This window comes from Canis aureus, chromosome 6 (assembly GCF_053574225.1).
Source record: "Canis aureus isolate CA01 chromosome 6, VMU_Caureus_v.1.0, whole genome shotgun sequence".
Taxonomy (NCBI): domain Eukaryota; kingdom Metazoa; phylum Chordata; class Mammalia; order Carnivora; family Canidae; genus Canis; species Canis aureus.
In genome coordinates, this window is record NC_135616.1 from 59928402 (window position 1) to 59944209 (window position 15808).

General features: G+C 39.6%; 1 long non-coding RNA gene across 3 annotated transcripts in view; it reads left to right on the forward strand.

Annotated features, from left to right (window-relative positions):
* Positions 1 to 262: 262 nt before the first annotated feature.
* The window catches only part of LOC144316206 (uncharacterized), a 54713-nt gene continuing 39167 nt past the window's right edge, over positions 263 to 15808 (forward strand). Inside the window, exons 1-2 of one of the 3 annotated variants that reach the window (XR_013382064.1) lie at positions 263 to 359; positions 14646 to 14757. This is a non-coding gene — a long non-coding RNA (uncharacterized LOC144316206). Of the gene's footprint in view, positions 360 to 4430; positions 4613 to 14645; positions 14758 to 15808 lie in introns of those variants that run through there. The other 2 variants (XR_013382063.1, XR_013382062.1) reach the window with 2 other exon arrangements.

Sequence of the window (15808 nt, forward strand, 5' to 3'; positions counted from 1 at the left end):
GATACTGCTGGCTTCTTTCTGGAATCCTGCTGACCTTGGTCCCAGCTGTGTTTCTAGCAAGTCTCCCTCCAGTTCTGGCCGCCAACCCCTCTGCTCCTTCAAGCTCATCCATCCCTCGAAACAACCTCTCCTTGGCACTCTCTTAGGGAGAGTTTTGACATTCCTATCCAGGATCTTTGAGCTCTAATGGTTTGCTAGGGCAACAATTTCGCAATTTCACAATAAAAGGAGCTTTCTTTTGAAACAGTGAGTAAGCTTTCCACAAGTACCAACATGTCAGGAGCCATAACAGCTTGCATGAGAAAAGCTGGTTTTACTGTGTCCTAGAGCCTTCACATTCAGGCTGGAAAGAAGCCCAGGTCAGTTTGTGGGTTTCGTGGCTAAGCCTTTTTCCCCCCTTACCATCTTTTCCTATGTGTTGTCTCATTTTAGCTTCCTGATAAGCCCCACAAAGTAGAAAGGGCATCTCCCCTTTACAGTAGGAGAAGCAGAGGTTCAGAAAACCTGACTGATTTACGCAAGCCCCAAGACAGGCAAAACCAGAAATCGTGTCTTCTAATTCCAAGGATTTTCTGTTAAACACTGCTGCCATTTGTTTTGGCCTGTCCTTATTCCCTTTGTTCTTGATTTTCACAGCAACTCCTTGCTGCAGGGAGTGTCCTGGTTTCCACCAGGTGTGTGTGGTCTGGGTCACACGATTTCTTTACCTCATCAAGGGTCAGTCCTAGAACCATATGCCGCAAGGGATCAACAAAGCCATCCTCCTGCCTTTAGCTCAGTGGAGGCAAGCCCCATGTTTCCTGGCTGGTTGAGGGAGACCTGCCCCATAGTTCAGAACAGAAGAAAGGCCTGGGCCTCTCACAACTCAACCTCATGTTTCAGGGCTCCTCTTGGGATGGAGGGTACTGAGCTCACGCTGACCCCCATCCCTTGAGACATGATGGCCACACTATATAACTAGAGGTCTTTTATGGTGCTGTTGTTCTAATGGTTTCTGTGCTTCTGAGGGGACTGGACAGGGCGGTTGTATTTTGAGAGGGGATCTGGGGGATGGAGTGAACAGGGGTGGGGCAGGGGGGCAGGGGCAGAAAAGGAATTGAGAGAGAGCAGAGATGCCAAAGGGGATGGGCTGTGGCTCCCTGTTGTCCATTTACCCCTTTTATTTCCCTGTGAAAAGTTCCCTCCAATTTATGTTACTAATTGGTGCTTTGGGAGTTGAGTATGTGTGTGCGTGTGTGTGTGTGTGTGTGTGCGCGCACACACACGCAGAAGTGGGATGGCATTAGTTGGGCATGAGATTAAAACGGGGGCAGCCCAAATTCTCCTGGTCACATGCAGGTCACAAAATGCTAGTCTACATCACCAAGGCATTGGTCTCTGAATCAGTGTTCATCCCTGAATCCTTTAGGGGTGTCTGAGTGGCTCAGTCGGTTAAATGTCTGTCTTTGACTCAGGTCATGATCCCAGGTTCCTGGAATCGAGTCCTGCTTCGGCCTCCTTGCTCAGCAGGGAGTCTGCTTCTCCCACTCCCTCTGCCCCTCCCTTCTGTTCATGCACATGCCCTCTCTCTTTCAAATAAATAAATAAAATAAATCTCCTTTATATCAATTCCAAATAATTCCTCTTTTAACTCAACTTTATTTTTTTTTAAATTTTTTTATTTATTATGATAGTCACACAGAGAGAGAGAGAGACAGAGACATAGGCAGAGGGAGAAGCAGGCTCCATGCACCTGGAGCCCAACGTGGGATTCGATCCCGGGTCTCCAGGATCGTGCCCTGGGCCAAAGGCAGGCGCCAAACTGCTGCGCCACCCAGGGATCCCCTTAACTCAACTTTAAATCCGCTTCTGGTTTGGCTCAAGTCAAATCCTTGCCAGTGTCACAAACTTTGACTCACAAAATCCAGAACTGTAGAAAAAGGAGTAGCTGGGGAAGGAAGGTGCGGCGAGTCCAGCTGCCATGGAGAATGCATGACTGTTACGGAGGCTGGGGTGGGCCCATGGGAGAGAGCTACTGCTGCTCTGCAGAAAGATAGTGAATAACTCCCACTTCCTGAATATGGGGAATGTCAGAAGTACCCTGCTTTTCCAGGGGCATAAGTTCTTTTTTTTTTTTTTTTTTTAAAGATTTATTTATTTGAGAAGAGAGACAGCATTGAGGGAGGGGCAGAGGAGAGGGAGAGGGAGAGAGAATCTTAAACAGACTCCCCACTGAGTGCAAAGCCTGACACGGGGCTCAATCCCATGACCTGAGATCATGACCTGAGCCAAAATCAAGAGTCAGATGCTCAACTGACTGAGCCACCCAGGTTCTCCATCCTCCCACCTCCCGCTCCCTCATCCTCCACCCACCAGTGGGACAAGTTCTAATGTTGATTGACACCAATCTGAAGAAGCAGCCACACTGCCCACAATATGGAACAACAGCCTTCATCGTTAGAATGTGTCCAAAATTTGCCAGCCACCATTTCACCTCCCCAACCCCATTCTACCACACATGCAAATGTATCTTCTGTCTCCATGTTGGATGGCCAGACCTAAGCCCACACATACCTTCTCAGCAGCAAAGGGCTTCCTTGTTTGTTGGTGGAGCCCCTCCTTGTTAAGCTAAGGGCGTTTTGCGCAGAAACACACCAAGCATTTGTCCTGGTCCTTTCAGCTGTTATAACAAAATGCCACAGACTGGGTGGCTTATAAACAACAGAAAATTATTTCTTACAGTTCTGGAGACTGAAAGTCTGAGGTCAGGATGCCAGCATGCTCGAGTGAGGGCCTCTTCCAGGTCAGAAACAGAAGTTTGTGGAAGGGGTTAGGGAGCTCCGTGGGCTCCTCTTATTATAGGGGCACTAACGCCAGTCACAGGGGCTCTGCCCTCATGACCTAATCCCCTCCCAGAGGCTCCCCTTCCTAATACTATCACATGGGGCATTAGGATTTAGCTATGAATTTGGGGGCAGGAGGTTCACAGTCCATAGCACTGCTACAGTTTGCAAAATTTACTAGTGTCAGCCTCCACACAGGGCCCCACCTTAGAGGTAACTAGGTTTTTGGTGTATGTGTTTTTAAAAATGAAGACGCAGGGGGATCCCTGGGTGGCTCAGTGGTTTAGTGCCTGCCTTTGGCCCAGGGCGCGATCCTGGAGTCCCGGGATCGAGTCCCGCGTCTGGAGTCCCGGAATCCAGTCCCGCGTCCGGCTCCTTGAATGGAGCCTGCTTCTCCCTCCTCCTGTGTCTCTGCCTCTCTCTCTCTCTACACGTCTATCATGAATAAATAAATAAATAAATAAATAAATAAATAAATAAATAAATAAATAAATAAATCTTTAAAAAATAAAAATGAAGACGCAAATATTTATCCATATTCACATATATGCATATGTCAGACATTTACAAATCAAAGGCAGGGAAGGTGACTAGGTCTTGAATGACAATAACGTATCTGTTTTTAAGGACCATTGTTTTTTTTATCAGCTACCATGTGGATTTCAGGGCACATTTTCTCATTTCACTTGACACATGAGAAAATTGTTGCAAGCTAGTTGAGCTGTAAGGTGAACTTGACTGTGATAATGGGACACAGCTCAGCAATGACAGCAAGGTTAGCTGCCTGGTGTTCTGTTCTCCTCTGCATGCTCTATCTACTGACCTGGTTCAGAATCACCTCTTTGTTCTCCAAAGGACTATCAGATTAGCACCAGAGTGGTCCAGGAATATCTTTTGTACAATTAACTGGTAAGATTCAAAGAGGTTGATTAATATTTGAAATTAATCCTGAAAAGCCATCTTTAAATTGAGCTGTCTAAATTCCTTTTCTTGTTTGGATCTAGAGATTCTTGCTTGGACAGGTGGGGAAATATCTTGCATAGAGCATATCTGTTTAAACCCCTAGGCCTGCTATGCCAATTGTATTCATCAGACCAGCTCGAGATGGTATGGTGGAAAACAGATCTTCAAATCTTAGAATTTATGCAATTGCAGTTTATATACCTCACACCTACCGTATCTGCTGTAGGTTTGAGCAGTTATCTAGGGCAACTCTCCTCATGTAGTAATTCAGCATTCCAATTAATCTTACTGCTTTTACTTGTCAATACATACTTCCCCAATTGCCAGGATGGGGAAAGAGCAAAGAACAGCAAATCAGTGCTTCCACCTGGAAGTGACATGTGTCACATTTCATTTGCAAAAACAAGCCCCATGGCCACCCTGAATTCTAAGCAGACAGGTATAATCATTTACTGGTTCCTGGTGTAATAAACCACCCCAAACTTATGTTTTTACCAACATAGTTTATTATTTCTTGCAATTCTGTGAGTAAGCTAGGCAACTCCTTTGCTGGTTTTGCCTGGGTTCACTTACACAACTGTTTTTGGCCGGAGGATCAGCTGGGCTGGAATGTCCTAGATTCACGTGTCTGGGGTTGATCCTGGCTGTTGGCTGGGGTACCTTGATTCTTTGCCACATGGCTTCTCATCCTCCAGTAGGCTCAGCGGACTTTCTTACATGAAAGTCTCAGGACGGTGTCCCAAGAGCACAAAGGCAAGAGCTACAGGATCTTTTAAGCCTAAGCTCCAGAACCTACACAACACTTCTGCCGCATTTTGTTGGTCAAGGTCAGTTACAAGGTCAGCCCAGATCCAAAGTGTGGGGAAATAGTCTCTTGATGGAAGGAGTTGTAGATATTGTAGCCACGAGTTTTAATCTATTAGAGCAGGGTACATGTACAGTCTGTTCATTTTATTTGTGGCAGCTGGCAGTTATGTTCTATAAAGTCATTGCAAACGTTGAATTAGAGAATACTGAGACTTTGCTCACAGGGGAAATACAGGGTTAGGTTCCTATGAGTCTCTAGATACAGCATTTTCATCAACTGATCAATACATAACCTGGTTTTATGTGTGTACCTATTTGATGACATCTTATTTAATATTTATTGCTTACTCATTAGCACTGAACTCGTGGCAAATGGCACTGTAATTCATGCCTAAATGAAGTTTATCTAACACGCTTTTTTTCCATATGACACATCACAGCCTGTGCTTAGGAACACCAGACACCATCTCAACATTACACTTGGGGGCCATTTAAACATGAAATCACCAGTAAAAAGTTCAAAAATGTGAAAAAATGTCTAACTAGAAGCCTGTTCTTTGTATAAGAGCTGAAACAAGAAGGCAAAACACCACTTTTGTTTTACCTCAACTGGGAATGTGTGTGTCAGACAAATCAAATATATCCCCACTCTGCATATGTCCATGAATGGCCATGAAAGCAGTGTGAATATTGATTTGGAGTGTACAAATGAATGTTTTTTGTACAAATAAATTTTAGCAAGTAGGCAAATTTTCAAATGTAGAATCAACAAATAATGAAGATTGATTATACACAGAAGAGGGATACCAGATTGGTAACAATAGTAATTTCTGTCACATTCATCACGGGAAAACAGGAAAAAAATGAACGTTTATGGAGTATTTCCTACATACTGTCCTGATGCATTTATTATATCACTTTAGTTTATAATATACTTTAATACTTTTTTTATATGTTGCTGGATTCCATTTGCTGGTGTTTTGTTGAGAATTTTTTCTTGCAATGTCTTTGTCTAGTTTTTGGTATCAAAATCTTCTTAGAATGAGTTAGGAAGTATTCCCTCCTCTTGTGTTTTTTGAAAGAGTTTATAGAAGAATTAACACAATCCCTCATAAACATTTAGTAGAATTCATCAGCGAAGCCACCTGGCTTAGGGCTTGTTCTTGGAAAATTTCTATTACTAATTGAGTCTCTTGTCTTAAGTCTAGTCAGATTTTCTATTTCACCTTAAGTCAGTTTTGGCAGTTTGTGTCTTTCTAGAAATTTGTCCTTTTCACCTAGGTGATCTAATTTTTTGAAATACATTTGTTCATAGTATTCTTTTATGCTCTTCTCTTTTATACTCTCTTATTCTCTTTTTAATCCTGTGAGGTCCGTGTAATTCCTCTGTCATCCCTGATTTTAATAATCTGAACTTACTCTCTTTTTTCTTGATCGATGTAGCTAAAAGTTTGTTAATTTTTTTCTTTTTTTCAAAGATCCAACTTTTTGTTTTCTTGATTATTACTATTTTACTCTTTATTTCATTTATTTTCACTCTAATATTCATTGCCTTCTTCCTTCTTGCTTTGGATTTAGTTTGCTCTTCTTTCCTAATTTCTTTAGGTGGAATTGATTTGAGATCTTTCTTCTTTTTTAATATAGGCATTCACAGCTTCTAAGCACTGTTTCTGCTGCATCCCACAAGATTAGGTATGTCATGTTTTATTTTCATTCACATCAGTTTTTATTCTAATATACCTTATTATTTTTTTGACCCATTGGTTATGTAGGAATGTGTTGTGTAACTTCTAATGTACTTGTAAATTTCCTAAGTTCCCCTCTGTTATTGGTTTCTAATTTCACTCTCTTGTGGTTGAAGAATATACTTTCTATGATTTTAATATTTTAAAAGTTATTGAGACTTGTTTTATGATGAGGCATATGATCTATCCTGAGGAAAGATCCATGGGAATTTAAAGAATATCTATTTTGGTGTTGTTAGGTGAAGTATTCTATGGATATGTTATGTCTAGTTGGCTTATGGTGTTATTCAAGTCTTCGATTTCCTTGTCGAACTTCTGTTTAGTTTTTGTATTCATTATTGAAAGTGAGGCATTGAAGTCTCCACCAATTTTTGCAGAATTATCTATTTCTTTCAATTCTGTCATTTGGCTTGTATTTTGAGACTCTGTTAATAAGTGCATAGATATTTATAAATAAATATCTAGCAATTATTTTTGTCATTTGCTGGTATAATATAGTAAAATTAATTAGTATATATTTTGTCTGAGATTAGTATAGTTATTCTAGCTTGCCTTTGGTTTCTGTTTACATGATATATTTCTTTTCATGGTTTTACTTGCAACCTAGTTGTGTCTTTGGATCTAAAGTATATCTCTTATAGAAAGCATACTGTTGTATCAGGTTTGTTTATTTTTATCCATTCTGCCAATATCTGCCTTTTAATTGGAGTGTTTAAGTGTTAATCTTATTGAGGATCATTTGTATGTGGAGTTGCTTCTCTCTTGCTATTTTCATTTTGCTTTTGGCTTTTGATAACTTGGTTGGTTTGGTTTGGTTTTTATGCCTCTGAAAATTACAAATGAAAACTGTTCCCCCAAATTGGCATAAGTTAACCACTTTTAATCAAGCCCCTATCTGTAGGAAAACTCTAGTGCTATAACAAACTATTATAAAAAAAGAGTCTTCTATTTTCACCATATAAGCTGTTCTAAAATAATCCTCTGAGCCCCATTCTACCATTGATTTGAGAGCTCCCAGTTTGCAAACTGTTTTTTATATGCACAATAAACTCTTACTAATTTAGCTTTTACTATTTTAATGATGTTGTTATTTCTGGTTTTTTGACAGTAACTAATGCATATATAGTAGATTTCTTGTAAGGATTAAATAGGCAAATGTATGTAAACCCCAATAACAGGAATCACAATTAATACTACTATAGTTTTTTTTGAAAACTCATGCTTGGGCAGTTCCGGTGGCGCAGTGGTTTAGTGCCGTCTGCAGCCCAGGGCATGATCCTGGAGACCCTGGATCGCGTCCCACGTCAGGTTCTCTCCAAGGAGCCTGCTTATCCCTCTGCCTCTCATTCTCTCTCTGTGTCTCTATGAATAAATAAATAAAATCTTTTAAAAAAATGAAAACTCATGCTCAAAGGGTTGTAATACTATTCTCATTCATGTCACATTATTATTTTTATTGAGGTATAATTGACATATAACATTATATTAGGGGGCAGCGGGGTGGCTCAGTGGTTGAGCGTCTGCCTTTGGCTTAGGTTGTGATTTGGGGTCCTGGGATTGAGTCCCGCATTAGGCTCCCTACAGGGAGCCTGCTTCTCCCTCTGCCTCTCTGTGTCTCTCATGAATAAATAAATAAAATCTTTAAATCAAAACCTATTACATTAATTTCAGGTATACAATCTAATGATTGATATTTGTATACGTTGTGAAGTGATCATCACAATAAATCTAGTTAATATCTGTCATCAGATACTGTTACAAAAAATTTTTTCTTATAATGAGGACATTAAAAATTTACTCTTAGCAACTTTCAAATATGCAATACAGTATTATTAACTTTTGTCACCATGGTATACATTATATCACCATATTTATTTTATAGCTGGAAGTTTGTACCTTTTCTTTATCTCTTTTAAAAGATTTTGTTTATTTGTTCATGAGAGACACAGAGAGAGAGAGAGAGAGAAAGAGGCAGAGACATAGATAGAGGGAGAAGCAGGCTCCCCACAAGGAGCCCAATGCAGGACTTGATCCCAGACCCCGGGATCACACCCGGAGCTGAAGGCAAATGCTCAACCACTGAACTACACAGGTGGCCCCTTTTTCTATATCTTTTGACCATCTTCACCCAGTGTACCAGCCTCATACCCCACCACCCCTGCAAATGGCCGATTAGTATTACAGGATGTGTGTGTGTGTGTGTGTGTGTGCATGTATTACATTTATGGATCAATCCACTGATGGACACTTAGATTGTTTACATATCTTAGCTATTGTAAATAATGCTGCAATGAACATGGGGGTGCATATACCTTTTCAAATTAGTGTTTTTGTTTTCTTCAGATAAATACCCTGAAGTGGAATTGCTGGATCATATGGTAATCCTATTTTTAATTTTTTGAGGAGCCTCCATATTGTTTTCCGTAGTGGCTACACCAGTTTACATTCCTACCAACAGTGCATGAATGCTCCTTTTCTTCACATTCTCGCCAACACTTGCTATTTCTTTGACAGTTTGATTTTGATATGATTAAGGTACTTGAAGTTTGTTGAGCTTCTCGGATGTATAGGTTAATGTATTTCATCATATTTGGAAAGTTTTCAGCCATTATGTCTTCAAATAGTCTTTGCCCTTTCTCTCTTTTTCTTCTGGAACTCTAATTATGTGTATGTTGTACTCTTGATGGTGTCACACAAGTCTCTAATGTTCTGTTCACTTTTCTCATTTTTTTTTTTCTGTTCCTGAGACTGTAAGATTTTAGTTCAAGTTAACTAATATTTTCTTCTAGCTGCTCACATTTCCTGTTGAGATCCCTTACTGAATTTTTTATTTCAAAACCAGAATTTTTATTTGCTTCTTTTAAAAAATTATTTATATCTTATTAATATTCTCCAGCTGGTGATATATAATTCTTATACTTTTCAGGGTGCCTGGATGTTGCAATCAGTTAAGCACTCAACTCTTGGTTTCAGCTCAAGTCATGACCTCAGCGTCATAAGATCAAATCCTGTGTTGAGCTTTGCACTCAGTGCAGAGTCTACTTAAGATTTTCCTTCCCCCTCTCCGTCCCCCAACTCACTCACATTCTCTCCTCTAAAACAAATAAGGCTTTTTAAAAATTCTTGTACTTTAGTTCTTTAGCCATGGTTTCTTTTAGTTCTTTGAATATATTTAAAATAGCTGATTTAAAGTCTTTATTTAGGGATCCCTGGGTGGCTCAGTGGTTTAGTGCCACCTTTGGTCCAGGGCTTGATCCTGGAGTTCCAGGATCGAGTCCCACATCGGGATCCCTGCATGGAGCCTCTCTCTCTCTCTCTCTCTCTCTCTCTCTCTCTGTCTCTCATGAATAAATAAATAAAATCGTTAAAAAATATATAATAAAAATATATATAATAAAGTCTTCATTTAGTAGTACAATTCTGGGCTGTTTCAGGAACAGTTTTTATTGGTTACTTTTTCCCTGTCTATGTGCCATACTTTCTTATTTATTTACTGGTCTGGAAAACTTTGGTTGAAAACTAGACATCTTAAGTAATGTGGCAATCCTGAAAATCAGATTTTTCATCCTCCAGAGGGTTTGTTTTGCTGTTTGTTGTTGCTTGTTTGTTTATTGGCTTTTCTGGACTATGTTTTGTTATGTATAGCCACTGAATTCTCTACTTACTTAGCTTATTGGTCAGCTAATGATTGGACAGAGATTTTTTTTTTTTAATGCCAAATAAGTCTCTCAGTCTTTGCCAAAGATTCTTTGTGAGTGTTGGAACATGCCTTCAACACTAAGCCAGGCAGTTAACAACCCTCCTTTAGCCTTTAGTTCCTGTTTTTTCAGAGCCTCAAGGTTAGCTAGAGGTGAAGACTTATAGATCTTTCCTAAACATCTTCACACAACCCTACATATGCATATGAACTTGAAGATTCCAAGGATGTGTTAGAGTTTTTCAAAGCCACTATAAACATTTCATTCTACAGATTTTCTTTTTAAACTTTTTGGTTAGCCTACTCTTTACCCCTACTGTTATCCACCACCTCAGGCAGTAAAGTTACGTAATTGTCTCTGTTGTTGTCAACAAACATACCAGGGTAAAAGGCTTTCCACACTGGGTGATTTCCAAGATAGGCCAAATAAAGATAGTCTTGTCAATGGGGTCTTTCAGGAAATCGCCAGACAGATCAAATAATGACAGATATCTGGGAATGAGGTTTTGAAGGTATTCCACCCTGTTTTGTCCCCTCCAGTGGCTGGCAGGTTTGTAGTGCTCACCACAATTGGAAGGCAGTTGGTTTTCAAAGCCACCATAGAGCTGGAGGGAGGGCACATTAAAATGCCACAACATAAAAATAAATAAATAAATAAAATAAAATACAATGCCACAACATTCGCTGTTCTTGCTGAAATTCAGTGGGTTTTTTAAAAATTAATGTCTATGGATTAGATAAATAGGCTAACCAAAAAATTATTTTGTTAATTTCCAGAGTTTTGAAAAAGTTGATTTTGACCATTTCACTTTTATAAAGGAGTTTTTAGTGGTCCTTACTCCACTTTTTACAAACCCTATTATATCATTAGGATTAGAGTCATCCACATGTGACAAAAAACTTGAAGTCATAGTGGCTGAAATATGTAAGTTTTGTTTTCTCACACTAAAATTTAAAAGTAAGTTCAAACGCTTAAAATGTTTAGGGACAGCAGCTTTGTTTTTAGCTTTCAACCCTGTCATCCCTAGAGTGTGGCCCTCATCCTCATGATCTAAGATAACTGCTTGAGCTCCAGCTATCATATCTGCATTCCAAGAAGCAAGACGGAGGACAAGGTAAAAAAGTACACACACCTTTCCTTTAAAGACACATCTCAGGAATTCCACATGATATTTCAGAACACAGCCATGCCTACATGGGTTGGGAATTTACATGGGAATTTGAAAAATACAATCTTTATTTAGGAAGCCATGTGTCCATCTAAAAACTAAGGGTTTATTGCTAAGGGAAGAGGGGAATTAATTGTCTCTGCCACGTGCATTTAACAGGTGAAGAAACTGAGGTTTTGAGAAGCTCAGTAATGGGCTCAGGATCTCCCAGGCAGTATGGAATGGTGCCCAGATTCCATTCATGTGGCTACCTCTGAAACCTTACCTTTAGCCACTTTGCCATACAGATTCAGGGAAGTTGAATAACCTGATGAGGTCCATATAGCTAGCAGGTACAGATTTGTCTGGCCCCTATAATCATCCTTTTTTCCATTATTTACCCCAAACCACCTGACTCTGGTGGGCCACTAAGAGAAGTGACAAAGAGTAGACCTCACTGTTTCAGCTGAAAATACCTGGTAGATGCCAGTAAGATGCAAAATAAAGTGCATTGAGCTCCTTTAAGTAGAGGACAAGGAGCACCCAAAAGACAGCAAATGAAACAAGATAAATAGATCATGAGACATCAAGCCATTAAGAAAAACACTGTAGAACTTGTTTGCCTTCTGGAGTGGGATGAAGTGACTAGTAAAATAAAGGGGGTAAAATGCCATTAAGAAATCAGGACTGAGAGCTGTGATTTTGAACAGAACCCTAAATACATTTTGCTTATCACCAGTCTCCTGGACTCCCAGCTCCTTTCCAACCAGTGAGTTTGCATGAGTCCTTTCCATTCACATCCAGCTCCGGACGGGGCGAGGCCCTGATTAAGCCCAGCTCGTAGGACTCCATTGTGTCTCCCCAGAGTCTAAGGGAACAGACAAACCCAGCACCTGCCTCAACTCATTTGTTTCTTTTCTTTCTTTGTCAATTCTTTTTCTTCACCTGGGATTATCCTAAAGCTGAGTTAGTTGAGATCTCAATAAGGTCATGTTGTAATTACAAATTCAGAACAGGTTTTCAGTGTAACCAACAATCCTTTTCACGGTGCTCACAGAGGATGCGCTCACTGAGGCGGTGTCAATGGAATTGCAGTTTGATAATCAAACAGAAGCACAATTGAAGCTGTGGTGACTAATACAGCCCCATTCAGAGCCACCCAAAGATAATCCACTGTTCCCTGTGGTTTAAATCCATCACAAAGAAAGGGAATGGGGGGAAAAGGATTTGGTTCCAGCAAGTGGAGTAATTCTAGGTTCATCTAATGGTATATGTTAGGGTTACTGAAGTTAAACTCATGGTTGGACTTGACCCCATAGGAAGCTGGCCCCTGTCCCCTCCTCTGCCTCTGGAAGCCTCCTCACTAGCACACAGCAGACCCCATTGCTAAGAACTCCCTCTCCCACTCCGCCCTGACACCCCAAAAATAACCTCTGCTGATACCTTTTTTCACACGCATGCATTGCACACACACACACACACACACACACACACTTGCAGGAATAGCTCTAGCCTCTGCTGTTGTCCTCTGCTTTGAATTTTTTCTCAGACTTCTCCATGGGTCTTCCTTTAGTTTCACACCTAGATTCTTTCTCTGTGCAACAAGATTAACAGATGTCTATCATAAGAATATCAGGTTTCAGTAAATTTTAAACATTTAAACACTTTATTTGGAGGTAGTTAAAGATTCACATGCAGTGGTAAGAAATAATATAGGGCGATACCACACGCATTTTTTATCTGGTTTCCACCCAATGATAACATCTCGTAAAACTGTAGGACAAATGTCAATCGGGATCTTGACATGGGTACAATCAGATCTTACTCAGGTGGCCTCTGTTTTACATGTACGCATTCGTGTGTGCACATTTTACTTCTATGCTATTTTATGACATGTGGAAGCTTGCATATCAATCACCATCTCTTGTGTTACTTTTGTATAACACTACCCACCTCCCTCTTCCCCCCCTCCTCAATTCTCCAGTCTAACCACTCATCTGTTCCCCATTGCTGTAATTTTGTTGTTTTCAAGAATGTTTTATAAATGAACTCATAGCATATGTAACCTTTTGGGATTGGCTTTTTTTTTTCACTCAGCCTAATTCCCTTGAGATCCATCCAATGTTTTCTGTACATATCAATAGTTGGTTCCTTTGTACCTGAGTAGTATTCCAGGGTATAGATGTACCCTCACTTGATTTACCCATTTACCCACTGGATATCTGGGATATTCAGGATATCTGGGTTGTTTCTGGTTTGGGACTATTCTAAATAAAGCTGCTATGAACATCCATATTCAGGCCTTTGTGTGAACATAAAACCTATGTTTTTATTTCTCTGGGATAAATGCCCAAGAGTGCAGTTGTTGGGTCATGTGGTAATTACATGTTTAGATTTATAAGAAACTACCAAATGTTCTCCAGAGTGACTGTACCCATCAGCAATGCATAAGTGATCTAGTTTCTTTGCATCCTTGCCAACGATTGATATTATCATTATATATATAATTAATATATTATATATTATAAATTAATATAAAATTAATATATATTAATATATATTAAATTTATATTTAATTTTAGCCATTCTAATAGGTATACAGTGAAATCTCATTGTGGTGATTTAATTTTTAAAAAATCTATTTTAATATTCTTTCAATTGTTATTGATTATTTGCACAGCTTTCATATATTTTTATTTTTCAGAAGCTTATTTACTACTGAGGGATTATGTGAAGTGTTGAAAAATTTCAAATAGTATTTCACATGATTTCATTTCACTCATTTGGTCACACTTTTTTTTCAATAGGCCAAGAATTCTATCAATGCCTGCTTCTGAGATATGACTTGATGCACAATATTGAGACCTTTTTAGTAATTGTCAACTCAAAATTTAAATAACATATACTATGTGAATAATGACTATTCTGGCCCTCATGGGCCTATTTTTGAAAAAAAATGTTTTATTTACTTATTTGAGAGAAGAGAGAGACAGTGAACACAAGTGGAGGAATGGACCAGAGGCAGAGGGAGAAGTAGGCTCCCTGTTGAGCAGGGATGTTGGGGCCTGATCATAAGACCCTGGGATCATGATGGGAACCGAAGGCTGATGCTTAACTGACTGAGCCATTCAGGCGCCCATGTTTCTGTATTTATAGAATATTTTTTTATTTTTCTTTTTTAAAAGATTTTATTTATTTATTTTAGAGGAGAAAAAGGGAGTGCGTGCACACACAAGCAAGCACAGGGCAGGGGGAGGGGCAGAGGAAGAAAATGTCCTAAGCAGACTCTGCACTGAGCCTGAGCCCGACACAGGGCTTCATCTCACAACCCTGAGATCATGACTTGAACTAAACCAAGAGTCCAAGGCTTAACTGACAGTGCCACCCAGGCACCCCCATAAAATATTCTTCTAATCAAAAAATTCAACTATGAAAAATAGACACCTGGCTCTTTGTCTTCCAGGGCTTTCAAAATGAGAATCCACTGAGGCTGCCTCCTTGATTCCTCAACTCTGTGCAACTCTTGTCTGCTCCAGCTATCAGGCCATCAGACTGCACTCCAGGAGAAGAAAGAGGTAAGAGGGGGAGGCTCAGTGTTCCAGGCTCCTATTTGTCTGGAAGAGAAACTGGACATTTTTAGCAGAAGAGTAAAATGTTTACTTTGAAAAAAGTAGAGCCCCAGTTGCCTGGATACTGTCAGGAATACATATCATTGAATCTGTGGGTGACTGGGAGATGCTTTGTCCTTATTTGAGTGTCGAATGTGTTAAGGGGAAAATGAGACAGCTCTAACAAATAACCCACACCTGCCTGGGCTTTCTCTGTGGTCCTCCGGGTGTGTATGTGTGTGTATCACACACCCACACATATGCATGTAAAACCCTGCAACAAACATCAATTCTGTAAATTACCAGGGAGTCCTAATTGGGTTTGCTAGCAAAGCAAAGACTATAAATGGTAGGCACATGCCTCTGTGAGCAGTGTAGCTATTTCTTTTTTTAATAGGGGATTCTCATGTTACAAGGACATCACAGATTACTGAATAATTTATTTAATGGTAGATTGTATGAGCTTAAGTCTTTGCCAATGAGCTCATACCTAAATGTCTAAAGAAGATAAGGTGAGCAAAAGCTAGAGCTCAGACTTGGATGAGCTGATTATTTTTTTATTAGATATGTATGGCTATTAGAGCTATATATATATTTTTTTACTTGATATTATCTCCGCTTCAAAGGTTGTAAATAGAATAGAGGCACCACTTTATTACTGACATTTAGCTAACTCATAACAATGCATTCAACACACAGCACTGAGAAATACAGAATAGAACGATGACCTTGTCTACGCTTGATGATCTTAACAAAGGACTGTGATATATCAGGGAATGTTTGTTCTCTATGAAAATACGGGGAACCAAGAGAGGGCAAAATTCAATAGATTTGGAAAATGGATACAAGAAAAAAGATTTGGATAGCTATTTTTCTGTGCACCCCTGTTGTTAGCTTTTCAATGATTTAGGGTTGAGAAACAATGACTTCTAAGCTCACAGATCTTAGACAGTTTGCCCATAACTATAGACAGCTCTCAGGTGAGAAGTACCTTGGAAGATAGGTCCAAGTAACGTAA